A 1,028-nucleotide genomic window follows, 5' to 3' on the forward strand; every position below is an offset into this window, starting at 1 on the left:
AAAAAAAAAAAAAAAAAAAAACCAGCCTGGACAAGACCTCATCTCTCAAAAAACAAAAAAACCAAAAAACCGGGGCAAGGTAGCTCACACCTGTCATCCCAGCTCGCTGAAGTCCAGGAGCTCGAGGCAGTGGTGAGCCCTGATGGCAACTGCAGCCTGAGCCAGAGGGAGACCACGACTCAGAAAGAACCAGTCCATTGTTACCTGCAATTCCAGTTTACTGGAGCATCCTTGTCGGCTGACCCTAGGCCTTCCTCCTCTTCCTGCCTTGGCTCTGCCTTCCAGGGGGCTCTGGGACCAGCTGTGCCTCTAAACCGGCTTCTCCCTCAACCCCCCACCCCTCTTTAAGGACGTCTGGGCCAGGCGGGAGGTAGCAGTTGCTGACTGCAGGTCCCAGCTTTGCTGGTGGCCTCTTCCCTTTCTTCCAGTCGGGGCTGTTCCAGTGCTGCTTCGAGGACAGCGGCCACCCAACACCTGGAGCAGGGTCAGATGGGTGAAGGGAGGGCCTGGGACCCCTGGAAAGGGAGTGGCCACGTTGTCCTGAGCCTTCAGGGCCAGGGCCAGGTCCTGCCTGCTCTTACAGGCTCTGAGGCAGGCGACTCCTTAACTGCGGCAGAAGTCTGTTTCGCCGGGGCGCATGCCAGGAGCCCCAGGAGGGGTGAGGGGCGGGTAGAGGGCTGTGGGCAGCATGGGCGCAGTGCTAGTTCTCCCCTTCTGGAAAGGCCTTGGGGGCAGCCTCTGGAGGGCCAGGCGCCGGCCTCGCCCTGCCTGAGAACACTGAGAACACAGCCGGTCCAGGCCGCCTTGGTTCCCTTCGTGTATGTGTCGGGTTTTTGACAGACGTCTAAATTATACATTGCGTTTTCCACATGACCAAACACCACGTCTCTTCTTTGATGATCATTTTCAAAGGGGATTGAAGAAAAAGACCCGATGGAGCGGCCTGAACCCAAGCCCACGCCCGACGCAGCTAAAAATAAGAGGAAGGAGGGAGGGGCGATGAAGGCGGACTCTGGGGGTCTCTCGGA

Source organism: Carlito syrichta, unplaced genomic scaffold (genome assembly GCF_000164805.1).
Source record: "Carlito syrichta isolate Samal-C Ts95f unplaced genomic scaffold, Tarsius_syrichta-2.0.1 Scaffold135736, whole genome shotgun sequence".
Classification (NCBI taxonomy): domain Eukaryota; kingdom Metazoa; phylum Chordata; class Mammalia; order Primates; family Tarsiidae; genus Carlito; species Carlito syrichta.